The 14,479-nt window shown below is 39.9% G+C and overlaps 1 non-coding gene across 1 annotated transcript; it reads left to right on the top strand.

Moving 5' to 3' along the window:
* The first annotated feature begins 12,657 nt into the window (after window positions 1-12,657).
* On the top strand, window positions 12,658-12,760 carry LOC116149040 (U6 spliceosomal RNA). Its single transcript, XR_004132678.1, has one exon. It is a non-coding gene; the product is annotated as a U6 spliceosomal RNA (small nuclear RNA).
* The last annotated feature ends 1,719 nt before the right edge of the window (window positions 12,761-14,479 follow it).

The following is a 14,479-nucleotide window of genomic DNA, read 5'->3' as shown; positions in this document are numbered from 1 at the left end:
CTGAATTAGATGCATCTATGGAGAATTACGAGAATCCGGAACAATGCTCTTCCATTAATAACACGTTCTTTTACATTCCTCCAGTGCTCCAGGAATGAAAACCACAGACAAATCTTTCTTGTAAGGCCATTTTTCATTTCAGCCACAGAGGAAACAGACAACCAAACACCAGTAAGAAATAAAGGCTCCTTGAAGGTTATCTGTAGGAAAAGTTTTTCTCATTCTTTGCTGACCTTTGATAGATCAATTGTAAAGATCTGTCCATTGGAGATTATTAAAGATAAATAAATATTGTGAAAACTGTTCCTTGTGAGCCTTCTACCTTTAAAGAAAACAACATTGATTTATTTGGTTTCCCATCCAGTAAGCTGTGTGTTAATCATCTTTCACAGCAGACACTTCAATGGAGGAAAAAGATGTTATAAGAAGAAAGTCTTTAAGACAGTTTGAGATATTTCAAAATCTCTTTGTATATATCAGCTCTTGGGTTGCATATGTATTAATTTGGATTTTTAATTTCTGTAATGAGTTAACAAGCTGATAGGATCCTGGGGGCAGCGAGAATCAAAGTCTGTTAATTATCTAACAGAATTATGGCAAGAAATATCTGTGTATTTTCCCTGGCCCCACACCAGCTGAAAGATGCATTTACACAGTAAGTAGGAAATGTTGTTGTTACTTGAAAAAACAAATAAGGTTAAGACACTTCTTATTTAAGTTAACTAAAAAATAATATCCAAGGGGCTTGGGGTTTCCCATTTTTTAATATTCAGTTCAATGACTAGGTAGTTACATGCTCACCATGTGCTCTGTACAGTTCTAAACGAAGAGGATACAATTGGAAAATTGTTTGGGTTCCTGCTTTTGTGTGGATCACAGCGGAGTGGAGGAGACTAAGTGTGTTATAATGGACTTAGTGCTGTAAGTGAGGTGTAAACAGTTCTACGAGGATGTGGAGGAAGGATAAATAAGTCTGCTTTATTTTGCTGATAATATTCTCCTCTCCTATATTGTCAGCTTCTCCCACTGTACTGGCTTCTCCCATTTTATAATAGAAAAATGAGGATCAGCAACATTACCAAAAAGTAATCCCCCTCAAGCAAACATCTTCTGGTCACTGTCCTTTTTCCTTCCCTGCCCAGTCACACTTGCAAGTGCATTGTCCACACTCACTGTCTCTTCATCCATCATGCTTGATGGATTTTGTGACGCCCAGATCCCCTTTCAAGGAAGGGCATGCTTCCCTAGCTGCTGGGAGAGCTGCCAGCAGATAACTTTCAGTCATTGGCATTTCAGGGCTGCGTCAGCTGGAAAGAGCTGACTCACCTGAGGTCACATCCCTTCTGGTCTGTCTGCCTTCAGTGAATGATTGAAGCTGGGTTTATAGGCCTGGCCATCTCTTTACAACATGGGGCTACACTGAAAGGCCGTCCCAGCTCCAGGGCTTCTCATGGTGTTCACTGAAGACTGTTGTAGGCCCAGTGTTACATCTTGATTCCTCCCTCTGCCTACTCCTGCTTCCTTCTCCACAGGGCTTGCTTGTAAGGATGATCCTTCATGGATATCCTGTATGTCAAACTCCCTCTCATTGTCTGCATCCCAGGGAACCCATCCAAGACACCTGCAGCCCTTACGCCCTGTGCCTCTCACAAAGGACCTTTACGAGGAGCCCACTAGTGTGGTCACATGGAGCAGTTTCTTATTTTTCTGCTGGATTATTTGTTGCTTAAAAGAAGGGGCTGTTCTTAAAGGACTTAATACTCATGGTGCCTGGAACGGCAGCATGGATAGATACATTATAAATAGGAGATGAATGAATTACATGGTAGAAATCCTCTCATTATGTGTATGTTTGGACAATTATAGAAAACCAATATTGCTGCCTCAGAGGGATGCAAAAGAAAATAGAAACTTGGCCAAAATGTTTTTTTTAAATGTGTACACATCAAAATGGACAAAATAAATAAAATTAAAAACTACCTAAAGTCCACTAAGGATTCAAGTGGTGAGAGTGAGCTGCAAACTAAAGGTGCAGGAATTCAGAGGAATCTAGTAATATTTAGAAAGTTCAGGGAGAGTTTCTTGGCAGTGGTGGCAGTTAAGGTGTACTTTGTAGGAGTTAAAACTTGGTATGGGTGGGAATGTAAATTGGTGCAGCCACTATGGAGGACAGTATGGAAGTTCCTTATAAAAACTAAAAATAGAGTTACTATATGATCCAGCAATCCCACTCCTGGGCATATATCCAGAAAAGGAGAAAACGCTAATTTGAAAAGATACATGCACCCCAATGTTCACAGCAGCACTATTTACAACAGCCAAGACATGGAAGCAACCTAAATGTCCACTGACAGATGAACGGATAAAGAAGTTTCATCACCTAAATCATTTATTTTCCCTGGGCAATAAGAACTAGTACCACTCTCTTTCCATGACCTTGTCCAAGAAATCTACTAAAATGAACTGCATTTAAGATCTTTCCTCGAAAGTTTCCAAACTGTATGCAAACTTTGTATGTGGAAATGTTGAGAGTCTACTTGAACAAAAAGCATAGTCATCCACTTTTTTTTTTGCACAGCAAAAAAGCTCAGCTACAAGCAGTTTCCAGCGTTTAGAATTAATTTTCTTGTATTAAATTTTGTCTTGATATAAATGTTATTTGAGTTCTCCCTAAATTGCTTATATTTATCGGTAATTTCATCTGTTGAAAAAATAGCAGAGTAAGAGTTCTGTTTTTAGACTAAGCTGTATCGACTCGAAATTACAGCAAACTTAGAAAACGACAGGGATAGGCTTGCATTGGAGAACAAGGAACATCTGGAGAAAGGGAAGAGCCTGAGGCAGGAAGCAGGGAGATAAACTTGGTTGAATGACAAAGTCTTGGATGGGCGAGGGGAAGAGGAATCTGAAACACAACTGCATTTGTCTCCAAGCTCAGTCTTCATGAACTCAGGTTTGCCTCGTGTGAAGGCAAGAGGTACTTAAATTCTTGTTCTTTTAATGGAAGGAACAGTTTCACCCAGGACCTGTGTTTCATCATGGAACTTTTGTGCCTTCGTCTCTGAGGCTCAGAGCAACAGAGGCAGTGATCGGGCTTGGGAATCAATGGCGGAAACAGCCAGAGTGCTTGTTAGCCACTGGAACCCGGTGCCCCAGGGAATTCCCGAGGATGTTGTAGTGACCTTAGTGAGCCCAGGGGTGCTCAGCGGGAAAACATGAAGAGCATCGTTTACTAGTAGAACTACCACTTAATCACGAGCAAGCTGAGGATTCCAGAAGACGAAATAGCACAAACTTGAGAGGGTCACATGGCTTATATTAACAATATCCCCTCAGGGTAGGGTAGAAGTTGCTGGAACACCAGATATTAATTTGGTCTCATTTGTACACATAGGCAGTGGCAGTTTGGAGAGGTGTAAACTACCCAGCAAAACACTGCTGAAAATGCAGTGCTGTGAATCAGAAGCTATCTGTCTTCAGTGCCTTAGATGTTCGCCTTCTCTCAAACCTCTTCAGCTTTCTCCAGGCTGGTTACAGAGCACTTTCCTGCTCACTGTCTTTGTTCTTAGCTGTCGTCTTCTGGGTTCACCTTAATCACCTCGTCCTGGCATTTGTTACTATTAATCAAATGGACTCCACAGCCAGTCAACCCTAAGGAGCTCAGTCTTCTCCCTGGAGCTGCCACTAACTTGTGAGATGAGGTGGGGGATGGTTCAGGCAAACCCACCAAATTCCTACACATTGACTATAGGCACGAGGCTGTAGAGCAGATCTCTAGGGCTCATTCATCCTGCGTCACTGAAGCTTGGTATCCTTTGACCAACATCTGTTTCTCCCTTCCCCTGCTAACCATCATTATATTCTGCTTCTATGTGTTTGAATATTTTAGATTCCTCATGTAAGTGGGATCATGTAGTATTTGTACTTCTGTGTCTGGTTTATTTTATTTAGCTTATGTCTTCAAAATTCATTCCTGTTGTCACAAATACCAGGATTTCCTTCTTTTTAAAGGCTGAATAATATACGTTGTAGATATGTATGCATATTCTCTAGCCATTCATGCATCGATGGACGTTTAGGTTGCTTCCGTGTCTTGGATACTGTAAATCATGGTGCAGCAAACATGGGTATGACAGTATCTCTTAGAGATCCTGATTTCAGTTCCTTTAGATACACACTCAGAAGTGAGGCTTCTGTTTCGTATGGTAGTTCTAGTTTTAATTTTTTGAGGAAACACCATACTGTTTTCCATAGTGGCTGCATCAGTTTACATTCCCACCAACACTGTATAAAGGTTCCCTTTTCTTCACATCTTAGCCAACACTTATCTTTAGTTTTGTTCTGAGAACTGTTATTCTAACAAGTGAGAAGTGATGCCTCATTGGGATTCTGATCTCAGTATCTTCCCAAATCTTGTATTGCAGGTATTTTCATCCAGCGTATAAATGACATGGTGCCGTCATGCTGAGGATGCTGTTAAATGGCAAACAGCTGATCAGCAGAGGAGCTGGGCTTCACGCGCTGGTCTTCATGGCACCAGGGCCCATGTTCTTTCCCCAGAACCACCACAACGACCTGACTCTATGACGATCGTGTTTATTAAACCTGAAATAATAGTTTTTATTTTACTAAGAACTTTACATGGATTAGCCACTTAAATGCTCAGAACAATCCCAGGAGTTACGTACTATCATTACATCCAATTGATTGATAAGGAAACTCAGGCACCAAATGCTAACTACCTAGACAAAAATCCCACAGCCAGTAACCAGCAGACTGGCATTCATGTCGTGTGATCTGGTTCTAATGCCTACACTCTTAACTGCCACACTGTCATATATGGTTTAGCGTGTAGGGGTGAGCCTATTGGTACCTTGAAACAGGACACAAAATTTTCAAAAATATCCTGGAGAAACCCCTGGGACATACATGAATAAGTGTTAGAGACAAGGCAGGGAGGTCAATTAATTTTGTCAGCAAGGTTCCTGAAAAACTGCACAACCAGTGATTGAAAGATAAGTCACCAAGGATCATGCATCCCATGAAATGGGACCTTTCTGAAGAGTTTTAATCAGGGAAGAACATGAATTACTTTAGCATCTTTTGGAAGTTGTTTATGTCATCAGAAGAAGAGGCAGAACTAGCAGAAGTTCCCAGTGGGCTTACGGAGCTAAAGTCCCTCACAGCCCAGCGCAGTTCCCTCTCCTCCTGCCCCCTCCCTCCTTTTCCAGAGCCCATACTTCACTGCGCGTACACTAGTGAAAAGTCATTGTCACTTCATCAGTTGGCTAGGGAAGGAGAAAATCATTCTAGTCTTAAATCTTAGTCACTGTTTTGACGGCTGTTATACAGAAGCTGACATCTCTATTGAGTTATCTGCTTTGACATCTCACTCACTAGTTTTTGAGATATTTTAATTATCTCAAGGATGCCGTGGGAATGCATGCACAGAATCATAAGCTCTTCAGAATCCACAATGCTCATGTCATTTATGTTATTCTTGACAACGCGAGTGACCTTATGTTCTTGTTCCTGTGCTGTTTAATGTCTTGGTTTTCTTAGTTCTTCTTGTAGCCATCCTTCTTCCTGATTGACCTGAGTAATTTGGTAATCTGCAGATCAGTCTTACTAGCTACTGGCTCTTTCTTCCTGATTATTACCCGGTATGTTGAACAGTCATGTCTCCCTTTTCAAGGTTAGTGAGAATACTTTTATTTCCAGCTCTTAACCTTGCTTAAATCTAAGACAGAACATTTTTTTTTTCTCACAAATTTCCAAATATGGTCGTCCTTCAGTATCCTCTGCGGGGCATTGGTTCCCAGACCCCCTGACCGCACCCCCTTACCGAAGTCCTGGATGTTTAAGTTCCTTAGTTCGCCATCTGTATCTGTGGGTTCTGCAGATTCAACCAACTGTAGGCGGTGTTCTAGCATCCTAGTTGGTTGAATCTGCCCCTGTGGAACCCACGGATATCAAGAGCCAAGTGAACAGAATTTTATCAGACACTCTTGTTGAAGGACCTGATCAGAAGTCATCTAGTTTAGGGAAGCATAAACTATCTCAGAAGGAAGGATATTAGATACAGTATCTGAGGCATGGAGGTGTAATGAGTTTAGAATGGAGTTGTTTGAGAGCACTAATAAGGAACACAACTCGGAGATGACAATAAATAATAATATGAATGAAAAAGCCAGTGCCTGCCACATATTGAGTAATGAGTGTGTGATGAGACACCTTGGTGGGCATTTTGACATATTAGCTCATTTAATTCCATATAAAGACAGAATTCTTAACTCCACATTTTAAATGAGAACACTAAAGCCGAGAAAGATTATTTAATGTGCCCAAAGTTAGTAACTAAAAGAGCTGGAATTTGAATGCAGAATCTTTAGTAGTGAAGTCTGATAAAAAAGAAATGTTGACTGAAGGATGTGAGAAGTGAGAAGAATGTTCTTGAGTCAATAGATTAATTATGCAATTCCTCCCTGCGGAAGTCTCAGGCATTTAGGAGACAGGCCATTGCTTCTAAGTAGAAAAAAGAATGTCATTTACAGACTCTGATGTTGATATTTTATGACAGAACAATGGCACTGAGAAAACTCTCAAGACATACTCTTTTTTTTTTTTTTTTTAATGGAGGTCCTGGGGGTTGAACCCAGGATCTCATGCATGCTAAGCACTCACTGTACCACTGAGCTACACCCTTCCCCCCTCAAGACATACTTACTATTTTTAAGTGTTGGCTATTTTTGGAATATCTAAGATGCATCAGTTTTGAACTCCTTTTACTCTGCTCATTGTGTCAAGAAATCTGAAATGGTTAGGATGAGACTGCTAGGAGCTGTCAGTACTTCCTCAGTGCAGGAATGATTCTAGAGATCATCTGATTCCATCTAGTTTTGAGAATGGGCATCCGAATACCACCTTTGTGGTGATGGTTCAAAGGAAGGTTACAGTTCTTTGCTGTTCCTGAATAAACCCATTTTGCTGGTTCTATTGTTTTAGGTCAATACTTGGGATTTTTTATGTAGGAAACAGTGTCATTTGTGAATAAAGATAAGCCCAAGAGGTTGAGGACAGTGGAACAAAGAAGAAATTAGGGTAGAAAAGGTAAGATGAAACCAGAAGTGGGTGATTACATAGGGCAGTGATAAAATTCTTGCTTCTTTTCTTACTTTTAAGAATTTCTAGTCATTAGTATAAATTTTACAGTTTTCCAAGTACCTTGCCACCCCTTATTTTGTTGTGTAAAGAGAATAACCATAATGTAAACGTTTTAATTTTTTTTTTTTTTTTGGCAAGGTGGAAAGCCCAGATTCAGAATGTCCAGATACAGTGATAATAGAACAAAGAACGGAATCCTAGTGTGTGAAAGGTCAGGGTCATGTCACACATACTCCATTTCATTACAGGATTATAAAGTCTTCGTGGGGGCAAGGTGGGTTAATGAGAATTTAATGTAACAGAATAGGAAGAGTCAACTTGGGTTTTGTTTCTCATCGCTGTGAAGACGTAGCTGTTCATCCTTGGGGATAAAAGACTAACTCACGCATTTTTCGACTGATCTTATTCCCATAAAAGATAAAAATGCTGTCTGTTAATTCTTGGATCTAAAATATTTTATGCATCCTAGTTAATCATTAGATTTCCTTGTTAAAGGAAAACGCATGGAGAAAGACAAGTGGACAGTGGTCCTACAGCTGAAAGTAAAGACTACTTTGCTTGGTGGGTTAGGAGGAGATTAGGGGAGCTCTCCTGAGATTCGAAAGAATGACTGCACTTCTAGGTTCCTTAAGTTAGTGAGAACTACCCCCAGTAGCATGCAGGGAGTGGAGCCTTAAAAGGATAGGTGTTCAGGATCACAGCCAAGGAGCCATAGACCGTCTACGGTGACACTGTGGCTTGTGCAAATGAGAACCAGTACAGAACATTGAGTAATGGTGATGACTGTAGGTAGCCTGAATAAAAGGCTCCTTTCTAATTTTTGAGTAATCCTGAGAGCTTCTAGCATGTTCCAAGGTCATACAAAATGGCTGATTAGCATAGTTAAGCAGGAGTTTGAAAGGACATAAATTGATTTGCAGATAGAGAGAAAAAGGATCATTCATGCGCCTTGGATATCAAGGAACAATTCATGCCCATTACACCAGCTAAGTGCTGAATATGCCAGGTATCACAGATCCGAGAAATACGTGTCTCCTGAGGGGGCAGCATGGTATGCTTAGCTGTGCCTTATAATATCCCAAAACATCTGCTAAAGATCCAGAACTAGAGGCTCCATCCCAGATGTGCCAAGTCAGAATATTGGTGCTAGAATGGAACACGGACACGTGTATTTTCCGCTTCTTGTCAGCCCTGCTCTGATCTGTGGACCGCTACTTGAGAACTCCTCGTCAGGTGATAAAACATGGGTTTTGGGTTCAGACAATTCAGGGTTTAAACTGAAGCTCAACCACTAATTTTGGACAAGTTACCTAAATTCGATGAGCTACAGATGTTTACTTATACAGTAGAGATAGAAGTATCTACTTTTCAGGTATATGCGGAGATTAAATGGGATATTGTATTTAGAGTTTTCACTTCAGTGCTTAGAATGTAGTAGATATTTCTACATAAACATTAATACCTCTTTATTTTTCTATTTGATTTCAGGACATCATTCTATTTAGGTAGCCAAGTGTTCTTGGAATTTCTGAGTTAGTCCAGGTCTTTGGTGTCTAATCTAAAAGCTATCCTTCATCATAAACCTACCGATGGCTTCATCTCAAGTTGTTCTAGATTCTGACTGCAGGTCAGAACACTGAGAATGACACATCTGAAATGACTACGTGTCCTAGTCTTTGCTCCACTAGAAGCTGTCTTGGAGATAGCCCAACTGAGGGTGATTAAAAGATTGCTTTTTCTGAGCCTGAATCTTTTCTGACAGGCTTATATGAAAAGTCTCCTTTGTGTTTTCCAGAAATGATACCATAGACAGATTAAGCCATTAATCAGGTTGAGTCAGGAAGGAAATGTCTGTGTTGATTATGTTAACACCTGGTCCGGTGATCACAGATGGGTTGCTTCAGTGTCCAAAGATATATGGGGTGGTGGTTTTCTAAAATGGAAAGAATTTGGAGTTAAAGTTAGAGGATCTGGACTTGAGCCCCTTCCTTCCTTCCTTCCTTTTCTTTTCCTTCCTTCCTTCCTTCTTTCCTCCCTTCCTTTCTTCCTTCCTTAACTATATGGATTTGGATAATTAAAATTACTGCCCTTAGCTTTACTTTCTTTTTCCATAAAATGGAAATGACAGCTCCTTCTTAAACTGCCTCTCAAGAACTTTTATGAGGATTAAATGAGATAGATAATGTCTCATTTTATAAACTATAAATTTCTATGCAAGAGTAAATACAGTGTTTATGTTTCATGTTTATGTCTTAGATGACTCTGGAAATGAGGATGTGTACGAAAGGGAAAAAAACATTTTTTTTTCTATTTATTGATTGCCTGTTCATGCAGTCACTTCTCATTAAGCAAATATGACCCTGAGAAGCCAGGATAAGAACACAGACTCTGTTAAGCCCTTACACCTGTACTGTTTCATTTAACTTTTACATCGGCCTTGAAGGTAGTTATTATTATCTGCATTGAGAAATTTGAGATCCAAAAAAAGATGGGTCATTAGACCAAGGTCACACAGCTAGTGGCAAGATGGAGACGCTAGCCTGGGTCGGTCTGATCATAACAGGACCAAGCAGTACATGAACTAGAAGAGAAGTGATTTTTAAAAGGTGTTAAAACCTTGAGGTGCTTTGGATGTCTCGGTAAGATCCCTTATTAAATAATAAGAATTTTTTGACTCTCATCACCTCTGCAAATTTGCATCTGGTAAGATTAGATATTTCTTAACCCTTGCCCTAAACCGGTGAAGTCACGCAGACCTAGTTTAAACCTGTGTCTGATAAGATGGTAATTTAGATTCTTCTGTCAGTTACAGCCCACCCACCAGTCACAAAGTAGAACAAAATGTGGAGTGATTTAGTGAAGAGGGTTACAAAGATACCTGTGAGACGGGGGTAACTGCTAAGGATTCGGTTGGTTTCTGTCATCCTCAGAATAGCAGGAGCAGAAGCAGCTAGATTTTAAAGGCAAACATCACAGGATAATTGTGGCTTCATAAATAATTGTCACACCAAGGTCCTAGGAAAGTGAACTTCAGAATGACAACTTAGGTCCCAACCATGACCTGTACATCTGCAGAGCGATTCCTTCTCTTCCCTTCTTGTCTGGTCCCTGTGTGTCTCGGGGTGGGACGATGTGGGAGGAAGTTCTCACATGAACTCATGTCAGTCTGCCCTGAATTTCCACTCTCACTTCTCCCCTGGGATCATTACACTGATCGCAGCTGCTTCTCTTCTAAGCTCTTAGCTTCAGCACCCTCTGGGCTTCTGACAGTAACAAAGTTGTCGCTTCTCTGCATGGGGTCTTCATGGTTCCTGCTTCCAAGGTCTGCCTCCTTTTCATCATCACTTAATGAATTGCTGGATGAATCCATTCATCCAAGACCCCATGGGTCTAAGAGAACCATGCTGGGGTTCTTGGAATTATAAGATGGAGGCAAAGAAAATAAAGCAATGGGTTCCATCATTTATTTTTATTCACTTGATTGCACCTACTGAGAAGGATTCCATGGCATTTCTGCTTGAGTCCCAAGATTTTGTCACCCTTTGGTTTATATGCACACAGCCACAGAGGCTTGACTGTGATTACTTCCAGGAAAAATTCTCCATACTGTACCCAGAAGCATTATTTTCTATTCTCTTAGGTTCCATAAAGTCACTTGGCTCCCATACATGGTGAAACAGAAAAGTGACATAGGTTTTAGAATGAGTTTTGACATAAGCAGGACCAGCTTCATGGGTGTACAACCTGTGTGGTAGACCGCGGCCCCTGCTCAGAGGGGCCTGTGCTTGCTTTAATGCTCTGTGTATGTCTTGAAATTCTGCATAATCTTTTGACTAAAGAGGACTTGCATCTTCGTTTTGAACTGGGCCCTGCCAATTAGGTAGCTGATCCTTCTTTCAAGCTTACGACTGATTATGCTTCTTAACTTCTCAGAACCTCAGTTTTCTCATCTGTAAATCAGAAACAATGTCATCATACACATCTCAAAATGTTCTTGAGCAGAATCAATCAGATACGATAGCAAATTGGCTAACAAAGATTTTGCCCAGGCACGAACCTTAATAAAGCTTAACTTCTTTGCATCTAATCCAGGAGGGAGACATCCTTATTAACATCATATTAGGTCAGCACTAAAACATTGGTTATATGTGTGCAGTTTCGCTTTGTGCTGGAGAAGATGATTATTTAGATTTTGCTGTTGTGAGATTAGATTAAATAAGAACGCTCCTTTTTCATGCACAGGTTACTGGTTTGAATCAATGTGCAAAGTGGTGAGGGAAACACAGCAGCAGAGGCAAAGGCCAAGATATCAGTCAGTTCTCATTATGGCCAAGCCAATACCAGGAGAACTCAGACTTCTCAGAGAAGCACTGAGCTTTATCAGCTGTAGTTGCCAGCCAAGGGTAAGGTGAGTGGTCAGAAAAAACTGTAGAGAAGAGTAAAGAATGAAGGAACTAAGGTTTAATGACATCTTAAAAACTTTGTGTCTAGTGCTGATCTAGCTGCTTCGAATGCATTATTTCATTTAATCTTCCTACAAACCCCATGAGGTAGATAATAGTAGTAGTATCTTATAGATGAGGAAACTAAGCTCACAGAATATTTACAGTTCTAGAGAACACCCTGGAACTGATAATATTTGATGTCCGTAGTATTTAAAGACAGACCTAAATGGGGCAATGAAGATTATCTGATAGCATGAGATTTCATCTCATGATGTAACTCTGATTTTTTGGTAGGGCTGTGTTAAGAAGGATTCTGAGATTCTCATCTGAACTGGGAGGTATAGAGTGTCTTGCTCAATTAACAGTGCCAGCCTTGGGCTTTGGAAAAGTGGTGGTTGCAACTTAAGGCAGATATTTACCATCTTTGATCTCGTCTCCTCATTTTACAGAATATATCCCGACTAAGAATATACTATAGTTACAATTTATGGTGTGAACTACTGCCTGAACCTGCTTTTAATCCTGAAGTCACTGACGCTTAGAACAAGGCTGTTTCATCAATCAAGCAACTAAATAACCAAAAAAAAAAAAAAAAAGCAAAATAAAACAAAAAGGAATAAATTTATTGACATTTCAAGTATTAATAGGAAAAATATTAGAGCTAAGAGGGTTTTTTTTAAGATCCATAAAATCATAATGTAGAGAGTGTTTCCAACTTTAGTATGCATCAATAGCCCTTAGAAGGCTTTTAAAATACAGTTTGCTGGACCCAACCTGCAGAATTTCTGATTCAGTAAGTTTCTGGGGTGGGGCCTGAGAATCTACAATTCTAGAAAGTTCCCTGATGAGGCTGATGCTCTGGTATGGAACTATGCTTTGAGGACTCCGTATTAGTAACTTTTCCTTCACCATTGATCTGACTCCTTTTAAAATAAAATCAATTATTCAAACATTTAAAAAAATAAATCTGGTAGACTCAGTCTGCCACCCCCATGGGATTTGTTAACAAGTTCTGAAAATTATCTCAGGTTTTAAAAAAATTTAATGGTTGCTTCAGCAGCATATATACTAAAATCAAAACAACACAGGGAAGACAAGCATGGCCCCTGCACAAGGATGACATGCAGATTCTTGAAGCGTTCCATATTCTTTTGGAATCCCTCGTACACTGTTGATGAGAATGAAAAGTGGTACAGCCACTATGGAAAACAGAAGTGGAGATTCCTCAAAAGTTAAAAATATAAATACCATGTGATCCAGTAATCCCACTACTGGGTGTGTATCCAAAGGAATTCAAGGTAGGCTCTCAAAGAGTTATTTGCATACTCAAGTTAATATTGAAGCATTATTCACTATAGATAAGAGGTGGAAACAACCCAAATATCCATTGACAGATGAATGGATAAAGAAAACATGGTGTATACATGCAATGGAATATTATTCAGGTTGAAAAAAATGAAACTGCTGTCACATATTACAGCATGGTTGAACCATAAGGACAATATGCTAAGTGAAGTAAGCCAGTTACCAAAGGATAAACGTTTGCTTCCACTTACATGAAGTATCTAAAGTAGTCAAACTCATAGGAATAGAAAGTAAAATGGTGGTTGCCAGGGGCTGGAACAGCGGGAAATAGGGTATTAGGGTATAGAGTTTGTTTTGCAACATGAAAAAGTTCTAGAGATCTATTGCAAAGCAGTGTGAGTATATCTAACATTACTGAACTGTACCCTTAAAAATAGTTACGATGGTAAATTTCATATGTGTATTTTGCCATGATTAAAGAAAAATGGCTAATTTAAAGATAATATTTTCCCCAAAAGACACAGCAGTCCTTAGTTGGAGAGGTATCTACAGAGAAGTGGAGAAGCAGTTCTTTGTGGTTACTCAGATGCGAGCTGGGGACTTACCCTGGTTCCAGTGTTAGCAACTTTCCCCCTGCCTATAGATTCCTAACCTCTCATATATGATTCTTTAAAGCACTGGTACTTGTGTCCAATTCAGAGATTCTAATTTGGTCTGTGATGTGGCCTGGATGATAGGATTTTTGAAAGATCCTCAGGTGGTTTGAATTGTAGCCAGAGCTATAAAGCATTGCTTGGATCAATGATTCATAAATTACGAAAGGTTTAAAAGGATCTCTTTGAAAGTTTGTCCAACTATATATGCTCAGTACTCCTCCATCCTCTTCCTCACAGCCCCAGGTAATTCTGATTATCACCTTCCTCCCCAACCAGTTGGAAAAATATAGCATTAGATGATTTCTGATACCTCTTTCAGATAAAATATGTCAATGATTACTCTTTTCTATGGGAGATTCTTCTGCTCAGCGGACTGGGCTAGATCTTATTTAAAGACATTGCTTTTTTTTTGAACTTTAGTTATAGGGAATTGAGTTCATCATCAGCAGGGTTTGCACGTGGCCAAAGTTTCTATTGTTATTAGTGGGACAGTCTTGGTTTCGGCTGTGTGTGTACACAAAGCCCTCCTATACTTTTAAATCCCCCTCAGTCACACTTCACAGTTAAAACATAGCATTTGGGCTTAAATTCAAACTGCTGAACTACAACAAAATTCCAGTTTTTTGCTTATGCATTGTTTGGCAGGCTATGAATAATTTAGAAGATGATCTGAAGAACAAAGGGCTAAAATTTCATTGCGTTAACATTCACATGGAGGGATTAGGCCCTGCCAAGGGTGATTTTCCTTGACTCCCTAAAAATCAGTGGTAGCAAATCAGAGGATGCCCAGGCAATCCTAAGGAATCGTGGCTGAATTATCAGGGTGCGTGCATTACCAGAGAATCCCAAATGGAAACAACACCTCACATATTCAGCCATTTGTAAGCCAGTTTAGATACCCATGAAATC

The sequence above is a fragment of the Camelus dromedarius genome, chromosome 20, assembly GCF_036321535.1.
Source record: "Camelus dromedarius isolate mCamDro1 chromosome 20, mCamDro1.pat, whole genome shotgun sequence".
NCBI classification, from domain to species: Eukaryota; Metazoa; Chordata; class Mammalia; order Artiodactyla; family Camelidae; genus Camelus; species Camelus dromedarius.
This window is presented reverse-complemented; position numbering and strand designations above follow the sequence as displayed.